Raw genomic sequence first — 13287 nt, forward strand, 5'->3', positions numbered from 1 at the left:
ATATTGTACTGATGCTTTAGTTAACATTGTGAAAATTTATCGATTAAGAAATACTTACTGAAAGACTATCATAAAAAATGTCATTATCGACTCCCATGAAAATGTAATCAATTTATAATGGTAAATAGATTGTTTTGATTTGCAGCTTCTGATTAATTCCTACTTGCCTCAAAGGTTCATCACTATGTACCCAGCACAGAGTGGGGACTTTATTTTTACGGATGAGTTGGTAAGATTTATGTCATAAAATGAATATTTATTTAAAGTCCCATCTGCACTAGGCATACAACGGCTCCGTAAAATTTTTCTTATTTTGTGTCGAGGGGATAAGTAAAAATCATCACCTTACCTAGCGTTACCAAGGCAGCTACAATATTACAATATCAATAAAACGCTTTCCAAAATTAAATTTATATGGGGTGCAGGCAAAATAAATAGCAGCCGTTTTAAAGTTAATATAAATAAAATTAGTGTGCATGTTGAACCAGCTTTACAACTGATGGGAAAGGGGCTATTATTAGGTGTGAAAAATGCACACAGGTTTTGTGTAGCCACTCAACGTGATGGGAGCCAGTTGATAAAGTGGGCAGACCCTCTGCCACATGCTGCCTGCTGCCGTGGGCGGAGCAAAATATGAGTGGCAATTTAACACACCAATGGATGAAGTCTGCTGACCCAAAGGCCCTTTATGTATATTATGTATGATTTTGGGTGAAACAATAGTCTAGTGAGAAAGTAAAACTGTCTCAAAGGCCAGATCGAAAAAAAAGTGTGAACAAGGCTTCCCTTCAAGTGCTTCAGGTGATGATGGTTGTATTCTCATCTCTGTAAAACTACACGCTTACCCGGCCCCTGCTCTATTTTAGAAGGGAAACCACTGTATAGTATCAAACAAGATGACCATTCCACAAACCCAGGAGGATGAGTTGAGTGGAGATTGATAACTGGCATGGTCTTTCCAGGACATCAAAGACACCATCTAGATGTGGCTGGGGAAGCCCAGGGCTGCTTAAGTTGTTCCTAATTTCAAGACTAGCAAAATGAGGGGCTAGAGTCATCGATTAAGGTTTTCTTGTATCCTGAGATTTAATCGAGGACCTTCTTAAATGCAGAGAGATTAAGCTAATTTCTCTAAGTTTAAGTGGGCCGAGTTCTGGTGGAAGGATGCTTTGACTGCGATGGAATGGAATCTGCAAGGAGAGCTGGGCTACTGACCAGCGGAGAGGATGGGAGTGTAGCTGGAGGGGTTACTGATGCGACAAGGAGATGCCAGCTCTGTATTTGTCTTGAATACCAGGATGAGGGATGTAGAGGTAATCCTGCTCTTCTGGGACAGCTAGTTTTCCAGATGATGGGAACAGGAGGTAGGATAGACTTGGCGAGACTTAAGAAAGTACGCACAGTTGATGCCGTACCGTGAAGTCTCGCAGTGTAGGGTAGACCTTCAGCCTTTCGTCTCCCAAGTTCCTCTAGATTTGGGTGTTTGCTGACAAGTCGTATGGCATGAAGTATGCCTGCATTGTGTACCACGATATCCGTGGAGGTTGTTGGTCAGACATGTCCAGTTACAAGGGTAACTAAAGAGCTGATTTAATATAATCACTCTCTTGCGTGGACACATGAGATGTGAAAATTTCACTTATTTTCTTGTCTCGTGTGGGGTCTGCCATAGAGAAAGCGTGCTTTTGTGTCGTTACTTGAGTTTTGTATTACCTGAAGTGGGTTTGCTGCTTTTCATAGGCGTATTTGAAGACTGGGTTGATCAGTAACAGAGTGATGTTATCCAGTTAGCCCTGGTGGTCTCTTACAGAAGGCTATGAATGAAGCCAAGATCCAAATACCACTTGAATATTGCCATGTGGATCTTTTGTTAGCGTAACCTATGCATAAGGCACGATTGTGTCTCTTGAGGGCAATGTGAGGGAAGCGTGACCAGTCACATGTGCCTCATTTGGGGGGCAATTGTTTTTTTCCTGCAAAATGAATTTTCTCCCAAAAACAGCCGGCGTCTTTCATTTTATTCCCTGTGGGTTAGAAGGGATGGCGGCAAATCGTACAACATGCCGAACATCGATTGAACGACCACTTATGCCCTGCAGGACAGAGTTCTCTAATTTTGTATTCACTCCCCAGACACTAGACGGAGATCCATGAGTATAAAAATGCACTGAAGACCTAAGAAGCTGTTATCATTCCAATTACAGAAACATTGGAGCTCTGATCAAAATTGCGAACACAAGAAAAAATAATTCACATTTAAGCATGTTTCCATATATTCTAAACGTTAAAAAAAACTTAAGAACAGGAACTAGTAAAATCCAAATATTTAATAAAATGTTTTAATAACAATGCTTTAGGTTTTTTTTAAGGTGCATGCAGTGGTAGTTTTTTCCACAATTTCACAGTAAGGCACTACAGCAGAGTGTGATTTTACTACTGGGACTGGGCTTTCATCATTGCTTTCAGACTAGAATTAAGTCAAATTTTAGCCTGACCGCAGGAACAACGGTTGATTTAACATCCCAAGGGGCAGATTTACATTTTTACTCTGGGTTTTCTTCACAAAAGAGACGCAAACCTGCACCAAATGTTTTTCTTTTAATTTACTTTCCAGAGCAACTTGCTTTGGAAGATTGCCTGAAAGTAACACAAAGCATCACAAAGTGTTACTCTGGTGCTGCCTAAAACCAGTATTATTGAATACCAAAGTGCCTTGTCTTGTTTCTACCTCATGCTTCTTTCACTTCCTCTTGATTCTCTTTGTCACTTTGTCATTGTGTTCTTGTGTTTTAATTGATCGTTCTCTCCCTTTCTTACGTTTGCTTTCTTGCACTGTCTCAAAGTCTGATGATGAAAAATAAGCTGTGGTCCCCAAAAACAAATGTTTATGCCATAATCTGAAACCACTGGCACAAATTAAGCACTGTCTTTAACTTGCAAACTGAAAGCTGGAAATGTTGGACCTATCCAACTTGTCCATGTGTGCTGAGCATTGCTTTCCTTGGCACGGTATCCTTGACACAAGGACCCACACACCATGGGTGCCCTTATCATAACTTCACGCGGCCTTAACTAGAGAAGGCATTTACGCACTCCACGACGTCGCACACTCAGGGACATATTTATGACAGCCCTGCATCACTTTTGCACCACGTAAAGTGGTACATGCTTGACGCAGTCCTCTCATAAAGATTTATTAAGCCACGCAAAGCCACCCTGCGTGGCTTTAAGTGTCTTCATAATCATGAGTGAGGCGATGCAGAACAAATAGCTTACTCCGCCCCCAGGAGGCGTTCCATGAGCGTTGTGATGGGTTTTCCCACGCAACACCCAGGGAATTAGAAGCTGCCCCAGATTTACCAAGTGATGTAAACCAGGGGAAGCATCAAATCCGTACACCTCTTGAGGTGAGGCGTAACAAGCCATAAATGAGGCCCTCAGTGCTTAATTTGAGCTGGTAATTGCAGGTGGGGCCCACCCACACTCATTTTTGGGGACCGGCACGTATTTTTTCTCAACAGACTTTGATCCAGAGCAACAGAGTGAAAAACATAAATGGGTAAAGAAAGAGGAAGAGACAGACAAAATAAAGAACAGTGACAAAGGGAGGAAGCAGACATTAAAAAGAACCTGCCAGTGAGATAAAGGGGCTGGCAGTGTCTGATGGTGGATTAAAAAGGCATTAAGTGGAATCAAAAAATCGCAGGCTTGGTATGTGGCACCCTCGACACAGTAGCATTGGCCATGCGCTTCTGAACCCAACTTTGAGCCTCTGCATTTTTTTTCTCAACAAATTCATCAATGAATACACTACATAGTACTGTCACGCATAGACCATACTTTTTGTAAGATTTGTTTCATAGAATGTCTGGCTTGTAGTAATGTATTCAGTAAGGAGTAGTATTTGTATATATATATTTTCTGGGTACACATTTTTTTTCTGGTCTACACCGCTTAATGTAGTGGCGTTGAATTGTTTTGTGGTCTCCACTCATCCATTCAGAACATTTACTTAAAAGAAACAATGAATGCAAAAGATCGCTCCTTGCTTAGAGGTCTTCCCCCTTACAGCAATGCACAGTGACCCTCAGAACTGCTATATCCTGCACCCAGAGATAGCTGTACCCCTTATTTACAGACATCACAATTTCTATTACCGTTGATTTGATATTTTGCCCAAGGTGAGCAAATTTGGTTAACATAACGTGTATTTGTAAAGCTCACATTAACAGGAGTCCCGTTATCATTAACCCACTGGGGAAGAACGTAGGGGCATATTATCAAGAAATGACGTTAAAACTATTGCAGCTTTAGCGCCAGAAAACTGCAGCTAAAGCGGCGATAATGGGCTTGATAATATGCCCTTGAGAATTCCCATAGAAGCCCATGTTCTGGTGTCAACATGGTCTTCTATTGGAATTCTCAAGGGCATACTATCAAGCCCATTATCGCCGCTTTAGCGGCAGTTTTCTGCCACTAAAGCGGCGAAAATGTTAACGCCATGCTTGATAATATGCCCCATAAAACTTCTGAATTTGCCGGCTAAGTAAAGAGTTCTTAAGTGGGAGAAGTTTTGAAGAAAAGAGGGGTAGAGAAGTCCTCAAAATGTAGCTTTTGTAGCAGAAACAAAATGGAATACCTTGCCATATGTTAGCTCTGGGTTTGGTGGGGAAAATCTGGGATAAAAATGCGTGTGAATTTTTACATGGAATTTCGCCCACAGATGAAGCAGTTTAATGTTGATAGAATTTCAGAGATGAAGATTTATCGATTATAACATCTCCACAGTCTGAAATCTAATTCCCCACACCCTACACCTGACTTTTGTAGCAAACTTCGAACATCAATTGGAGTATGTTGTTCCTGCGGCACAAAACAATGTAAACATATAAACATGTAAACATATAAAACACATATATTTTTTCCTTATTGCTATGTGATTGCTCTTCCAAAGCAGAAAACGTATCTGTAAGTTTAATGAAAGTTCAGAATTTTTTGCATATGACTGAAGAGCATGTTTCCATACTTTAGTTTAGTGCATACAATAAAATATAAAAATAAACTACATCTCCATGGGGCGTGAAATTCCAATTTTTAAGGCACGTGACTGCCCCTGAAACACCCGAAAATATGGAAGCGGTGGGCCGATTATCGTGGTCTTTACCTTGAACCAGTTTCCCCTGCGCGAAGTATTGAAGATTTGCCCTGTTGATTTCATATTGGGTGCAGGCTCTAGGTCCGGTTGTACATTTACTGTATTATCACAATTAGCATTCCGCATAAATGTAGGATGTGCAGGTCACGTGACAGGTCTGTTTTTGGTTTTCAATGTGCATTTTCTACACACTTTGCTTAATATACCCTCATGTTTCAGAGGGACTCAATTAAAACGTTGACATCTATACTTTTGTCATATTGTATATGTGATGCTATGCCCTGGATCTTCCTGGGCTTTTATTGTCTGTCAACAATAAAATCTGTTGTGAAATTTTTTTTAAAAAAAATAAACTACATGCTGGCATTGTCAATATTAAGGACCCAGGCAGATACGCTAAATGCGTATTATTAACTGAGTGATACAATCAATTTAATGAAAAAATTCTAAACGTGAAGGCCAGTACAGTTGCATTCTCATAACACATGAAACTACGAAAACTCAATAAATGCAGCATTTTTATTGCTTACTCTTGTCTTTCATGGATAGCTGCATCATGCGCAGGTTGAATTCTAGGGATGGCAGACGTAGAACCGGGAAGGAGTGGAATTTAGTGCCATTCGCCCGACACACGAATAGTGCCTAGCGCACTTTATAGTAAAGTGCATGAAGCTAAACCGGCCCCACTAGGCCCAATGTACTCTCTGAACAAGGTTGCAAACCCATGAGACCGAACGGCCTCTTCAAGGGAATTGTTTGCATTCAAAGGCAAATGAGGTGTTGTCTGCTGGGAACCAGGATCGTTACAGTTGTTTAAAACCGAGCAATTACCCAATGCTAACATTGTCTTTAATTTCATTCAATTCATTCTGATCATATGAGTAACAGTAGTAATATACTTTTATGTGGATAGGTGATCTCTGCAATATGCCTAAGAGTAGAGCGATGATATATAACGTGATTGCCAGTAAACTCGGCACTAAGCCAAAAAAAATAAAGTGGGACACTTAGTCATGACTAAACATTACCTGTAGCAACAACATACTTAATGTAAAATCATGTGATGACCGATAGGTCAGAAGTATGTAATGTAGACAGACACTAGAATATACATGTATGTGGCAGCGACTTCACACCTTGTCTCAGCAACCATAGGGGTATTGCAATGTATCACACGAACCCATCAAAAATGTGTAATTCAATGAAGTTATAATTGAATTTTATAAGTTGAACTACTGATCCCACAATGCCTCATATGGGTGGAGTGGTGATTCGGTATAAATAATGGAAAGCAAAAAAGGACTGTGTTTACTACCGTGATCAAGACCTTGTTGGTCGAAACGCATAGGAGGAGGTGATGGCATGAATAAACAGTTTATTCATCCAAGGAGAGTGCCACTTATATTTTTTCAAATTGATGAGACATATATGTGTGTGTGTGTGCGTGCATGCGCATGTGCGTGCGTGTGTGTGTGTATGTGTGTGTGTGTGTGTGGGTGTGTTTGTGTGTGTGTGTGTGTATATTGCGTATATATATATATATATATATATATATATATATATATATATATATATATATATATATATATATATATCCTCCGTTCTCCTTTCTCCAACCAGTTCACTGCTTCTCTCGGAACCAAAAAAAGTCACAAACTCCACTTTGTAACTGCAATCTTGTTTGATTTTTTGTGCATAGCCGCCATGACTCATTTCGAACCACTTGGGTCCTTGATCACATGACATACTTCAGTTTTCTCCCTGTATTTAAAGTTACAAGTGCTTATTTTGCCGAATGAATCAAGAAAACAGACTACCCATCTGTTTTCCATAACTGCACATTTAAGGAATCACAACTATTTACAAGGAACCATTCTGTTAATATATAAATATTTAGAAACATGTTGTATATGTTTTCAATGAATAAACCCCTGTACATACAACTGCTTTTTTGTACCTGTATAAATACAGTACGCCAATATGTGCAGAGTTTAGTCTCTACACGCTACACTCTAAACACAGTTCATAATCCAAGCATAATGCTTAAAATCACGATTATAAAAGCAATACATCATTAACCTTGTGCAGAATAAGCATTTGGTTCTAAAGCTGGATAAATACATTATTTTAAAATGATGTGATTAAAATAATAAAATCATGATTTTCAATAGTTCTGTGCAAGTTGAGCAATTGTTTGTAAACATTCTTAGTCCTATTAGACAGTTGGTTTATTTGTTCTGTGAATATCCTGTATGTACAAAAAGTGCTTTGAAAGAGCTAGTGCCTATTAATACACCCCTATAAAGTGCTGTTAGTGCAAAAAAAGTGTGTTGTTACATGAGCCCATGTATTACAACTACACTAAAGAGAGAAATTGATTTTGGGATGAGATTCAACATTCTAAAACCTTAATGGGTAAAATGATGTTCTTGTATGTTCTTGTTGTGTACCACACAACGATTAAAACTAACTTTGCTGTGACTAGAACCAGGTGTGTCAGTCTTCTGTCGTGTTGAGCCAATCCGGGCTCTTACTGTCTAATTCTAGGATGTATTCTGTTTCGAGTCGCCTTCAAATAGACTCCCTATTTCCTCCTTTTCTTTGTGGGGGGAACGCTATCTATTACGTAATACTTTAAATGGTCCAAACTACTAGCATGGACCTCTTCAAAATGGCGGGCCACCGGATAAGTCATATCTGTATTGGTGATGGCCTGCAGGTTCTGGAGTATCCTCTTCTGGACCTGCAGTTTTGTGCTCTCCACATACTGCAGTCCACAAGAGCACTCCAGCACATACACGGCGAACTCAGACTTACAGGTCAGAAATTTATTTATGACCGTAGGTCGATCCCTGAATGATGTTGAATATGACGTTTTGCTTTCACCAAATTGGCATGCCCTACAGACTGCACAGCGGACCAAACCTTTACAGTTGGACAGCCAATTGGTACTTTTTGTTACTTCAGGACTGCTGCTGACTATGTAATCTCTGGTGCTTGGCGCCTTCCTATATGTAATTAGGGGGGTAGCTGGCATTTTATCCCTTATAATCGGATCAAGAACTTCCGGCCCATCTCCCTGCTCCCGTTCCCGGCGAAGGTCATCGAGAAAATCGTCAACATGCAACTGACCCGCCACCTGGAAGACAACAACCTCCTGGACCCGTCCCAATCCGGATTCAGACGAAACCACAGCACCAAGACAGCCCTCATCGCCGCCACAGACGACATCAGGCACCAAGTAGACAACGGCGAAACATCAGCCCTCATCCTCCTGGACCTATCGGCCGCCTTCGACACGGTCTGCCACTCGCCTCCATGAAGCCGGTATCCAAGAGAAGGACCTCGACTGGACCACATCCTTCCTCTCCGGCAGATCCCAGAGTGTCCGCCTCCTGCCGTACCGATCCGAAGCCACCGACATCATCTGCGGCGTCCCCCAGGGCTCCTCCCTCAGCCCGACGCTATTCAACGTCTACATGGCCCCCCTCGCACAAGTGGCCCGCCACCACAACCTCAACATCATCTCCTACGCCGATGACACTCAACTCATCCTCTCCCTCACCAAGGGCCTACGCACCACCAAATCCAACATCCACGACAGAATGAAGGCCATCGCCGACTGGATGAGGAGCAGCCGCCTGAAACTGAACTCGGACAAAACGGAGGTCCTCATCCTCGGACCCACCCCCTCAGCCTGGGATGCCTCCTGGTGGCCGACCACTCTGGGGACAGCACCGACACCGACCAACCACATACGCAACCTAGGATTCATCCTCGACTCCACCCTCTCCATGTCCAAACAGGTAAACGCCGTCTCCTCCTGCTGCTACAACACCCTCTGCACACTTAGCAGAATCTACAAATGGATCCCAGCCGAAACAAGAAGAACGTTAACACAAGCCCTCGTCAGCAGCAGATTAGACTACGGCAACCCACTCTACGCCGGAATTCCAGCCAAACACCTACGACGACTCCAGCGCATCCAAAATGCCTCCGCCCTACTTATCGTCAACGTACCCCGCCACTGCCACATCACCCCCCACCTGCAAGACCTACACTGGCTCCCCGTCGAAAAGAGGATCACCTTCAAACTCCTCACCCACGCACACAAAGCACTCCACAACGCCGGACCAGCCTACCTGAACAACAGACTCAGCTTCCACACCCCCACCCGCCAGCTCCGCTCTGCCAGCCTCGCACTCGCCACCGTCCCCCGCATCCAACGAACTACCTCTGGCGGCAGATCCTTCTCCTACCTCGCCGCCAAGACCTGGAACACCCTACCTACCCACCTACGTCAGACTGAAGACCTACTCGCCTTCAGAAAACGCCTCAAGACCTGGCTCTTAGAGCAGTAGCGGCGCCCCTCCCCCTCAGCGCCTTGAGACCCTCACGGGTATGCAGCGCACTTTACAAATCCCCTGATTGATTGATTGATATATATTATGCTCCAAAGTTGCCCAAAAGCGTAAGAAGCACTCGGACCATTGTGGTAGCTGATTTTCTTTTGTTGATATAGACACCTAATGCACAAGATAAAACAGCGATTGCCCGTTCTGCCTGACGCGTTTCGTAAATACTTTCTCAGAGGTTCAGCGGACTTCTGTCGTGCAGGTGCGGTAACTCCCAGCAATTTAATAACACGCCCTAAAATGGGCAGTCCTTTATGGCACTGTGCTGAGGCAGAACGGACAATCGCTGTTTTATCTTGTGCATGAGGTGTCTATACTATTAAAAGCGAATCAGCTACCACGATGGTCCGGGTGCTTCTTACGCTTTTGGGCAACTTTGGAGCATAATCTATGGGTGGCGGCCCAGCCGCCATGAGTGCACCACCCTGCTATCCTAAGGGGGCCATGAGGTGAGATATTCCTCAAGCTGTAAATGTGGAGCCAAAGTGTTGAAATAAGAACACCTTCTGCGAACAGTTTCAATAGAGTGCTTTCATTTGTGAATTGATCGGGACTATAACTTCCAAGATGGCTCAGCACAGTGCCATAAAGGACTGCTCATTTGAGGGCGTGCTATTAAATTGCTGGGAGTTACCGCACCTGCACGACAGAAGTCCGCTGAGCCTCTGAGGGAGTGTTTACAAAACGCGTCAGGCAGAACAGACAATCGCTGTTTTATCTTGTGCATGAGGTGTCTATACCATTAAAAGCGAATCAGCTACCACGATGGTCCGAGTGCTTCTTACGCTTTTGGGCAACTTTGTAGCATAATCTATGGGCGGCAGCCCAGCCGCCAAGAGTGCACCACCTTGCCATCTTAAGGGGGCCACGAGGTAAGATATTCATCAAGCCGTATATGTGGGGCCAAAGTGTTGGAATAAGGACACCTTCTGCGAACAGTTTCAATAGAGTGCTTTCATTTGTGAATTGATCGGGACTATAACTCCCAAGATGCCTCAGCACAGGGCTATAAAGGACTGCCCATTTGTCAGGAACACCAATAAAGTCTCTAGTGGGTGTCACAAGAAAGACGCTGTGGCTTCTATTAAATTACCTGACTGCAAATATTCGCTCTGGAAACGACGGAATCCTTGCTGGAGATCCTCCCTTCGCTTGGTATTACAAGAATTGGGACACTCCGCCATATTGGGAAAAGACCGGTCCGCTCCCACTTCCTGTAGTGGTGCGCGGTCTAGTTGTTCTTCCCAGAAATGAAGGTTAACGGTAATGCGCCTGTGCGACTATCGCGCGGCGCACTTCAACTGTGGTAAACCTTCTGATAGGAGCCTTGTTTGCGTGTGCTCCTTGTCAATTCTTCAATTTATCCACTGAGAGATTCTGAATATCGCCACCGCCTGTCATCCCAATAGGGAAGTAACAAATAATATGTGCGCTTGTGTTTGAGAGTGATTTTAACCATAGTAAATCTTTCCTCAGCATTGACTTCGGAGTTCTTGAGAGAGCAGTACCGGTTCGTCGTTCAGGATTCAGGACCAGAAGGAGTGGGTGATTTCGGGAGTAAACTTCAGTCAAGAGAAGTACTCCAATTGTATTCAAGTAAGCGTGTCTAGTTGTTTTTGGCCATCCTCTCACTGTGTCTATGAAGAGCTCAGAAACTGCAAGTGGACAAAAATAGAGACAGCAACTAGTTTCACAAGCTAGAGGCAAACAAAGGTTATTCAGAGACTGAGAACAAAATACTTCTAAGGAACAACGTAATTGAGAATATTCTCCACAGATTATTGAACCTTAAAAGAGAACATTTTCACTAGGAACTGTGAGAGAATTATTACCTATATTTTCTGAGGACAATTTCAGGAGAGACTTGTTTGTTATGACATAAACTATTTACTGAGAATAGACCCTAGGTGGCAGAGCTCGAAATAATTCATTAAGTGAGTGAACTATGAGCAGGCTGGGTAATTCCAGTAAATCAGATGTACATTAAACATTTGTTTTAGACAAAACAGTTAAGAGAGGAGCTAGCTTCTAATAAGACACAGGTAAGAGACATCCTAGTAGAGAAGAGATATAGTATCAGAGGAGTCTCACAGTCATAAGGAAGGGTAATTGTTTTGTGTTTATTTTACAGAACTTCCTATTGAATTCCTAAAGTAGGAACCAGTGTCCAGAGGCGTGTCTCTCTTGTTTTGTCTTCCACTTCCCTTTTCTTCCCGGGCTAAGTTTAGTGACAGTGGTCATCACCTGGCGGTGGCCTTGTTGGGAGGGATCTGGGGCAAGATCATCCGTTCCTGAGGGGGCCGCACTAGAGTGTATCCAGTTCTGACAGATTGAAGTGCCCTCCTCTTTATTGAGGATTACAGGTCCCCTCCTGGACAGTATGGCAGAGGGTTTAGATTTAAAGACTCTAACCAACATCCTAAATAGTATGCAGGAACAATTAAACAATACTTTCGAAGAAAACAAATCTTTGAGGGAGGAGGTTAGAAGATCTAGCCAAGAGTCCATTCAAAATAGACAAAGATTAGATGAGTTGGTTGCCGCAGGTTCAGTTTTTAAAGGAGTTTCATCTCATAATCTTAACCCCTCCCCTTCTGACATATCCACTCAAGTCATTCATGCCATCTCGCCTATCATTCCTTTAGCTCCTCCTGAGAGATATGGTGGAGACCCTTTTAAGGCTCAAATCTTTTTAACGCAGTATTCTTTGCACTTTTTGTGTCGTCCAGTGATCTTTGCGGAAGATCAAGCAAAAGTGGCATTTATTTTATCGTATCTGACTAGTGATGCAGCAGCCTGGTCTATGTCTCTGGCCACCCGAAATGATCCTATACTTTTCGATTTTGAAGCCTTCAAAGTAGAGTTTGCACGGATATTTGATCAGCGTTCCGCCTCTCAAGCAACTGATAATGAACTACTAGGTCTCAAGCAAGGGAGTTGAGATCTATTGAAATATTTAGCGAATTTCAACAAATTAGTTGTAGAAACAAATTGGCCTGAGGAAAAAAGAGCTGCCATTTTTTACAGAGGATTACGAGATGAGCTTAAAGATGCCCTGGCTCAAATTCCTCAAGGACCTACAGAAATTTCAGAACTTATTGATTTAGTTTTGCAACTTGACCATTGATTAAGTGAGTATCGAAATGAGAGGAAAAGAGAATTTTGCCCTCTGCCTCCTCGTTTTGATCGAGTGAAAACTGAAGGCCACAAGAGTCCAGAAGGTGTTTCTACAGAAGAACCCATGCAGATAGGTTCAGTCAGGGGACCTTTAACCAAAGAATAGGGGTGGGCGGAATTTGCGGAATTAACCTTCGCAAATTATCGCGAGAATGTTTAAAATTATCGCAAACAAGCAGAAATATCGCGAAGATGCGGAAGTTTTTTTCCGGCATGTTCGCGAGATTTTCTGCATGGTTGCGGGTCGCCAACTTACCCATGTGGTTGCTTGCGGGCGCGGCCATCTTGTTTTGAGTTGTTCTCGCGGTGCATGATCGCGAGAAGAAAGACGTGATCGCGCGACGCATGACGTCACTGCGGGCGCGAACTGTCGCGAGACAGCGCAAATGGCTAAAAACAATACAACATCTCATGGAGAACGCGACCGGATCAAGAAAACTTGTCGGCGAACGCAGGGATTCAGGTAAGGCGATCGCGCGCGCGCGAGAATGTATCATTTTACAGCGCGAGCAAGAAACAAATTATCGCCAAGCTGCGGAA

The 13287-nt window shown here is 43.1% G+C and overlaps 1 long non-coding RNA gene across 1 annotated transcript in view; it reads left to right on the plus strand.

The window, feature by feature from the left end:
• The window catches only part of LOC146856287 (uncharacterized), a 75795-nt gene that overhangs the window by 58281 nt on the left and 4227 nt on the right, over positions 1-13287 (plus strand). Inside the window, exon 2 of the long non-coding RNA XR_014980921.1 lies at positions 11047-11166. This is a non-coding gene — a long non-coding RNA (uncharacterized LOC146856287). The remainder of the gene's footprint in view (positions 1-11046; positions 11167-13287) is intronic.

The sequence above is a fragment of the Triturus cristatus genome, chromosome 4_1, assembly GCF_964204655.1.
Source record: "Triturus cristatus chromosome 4_1, aTriCri1.1, whole genome shotgun sequence".
NCBI lineage: Eukaryota > Metazoa > Chordata > Amphibia > Caudata > Salamandridae > Triturus > Triturus cristatus.